Raw genomic sequence first — 204 nt, forward strand, 5'->3', positions numbered from 1 at the left:
CAGTTATCATAAATAGATAGGGAAAAGATCATGAAAATAACATGATAAAATATTCCAGAAAGTGACGAATAGTGTTGAATAACAAACCATGACGCAAGAGATGATTAAAGGACTGCCTGTGATGAAAGTTGTGAAAGTATGTAACACGAATTAGTTATTTTCAGGATCTATAATGAAACAAATGTATTTGATACTCAATCCAAG

This window comes from Penaeus monodon, chromosome 22 (genome assembly GCF_015228065.2).
Source record: "Penaeus monodon isolate SGIC_2016 chromosome 22, NSTDA_Pmon_1, whole genome shotgun sequence".
Lineage (NCBI taxonomy): Eukaryota > Metazoa > Arthropoda > Malacostraca > Decapoda > Penaeidae > Penaeus > Penaeus monodon.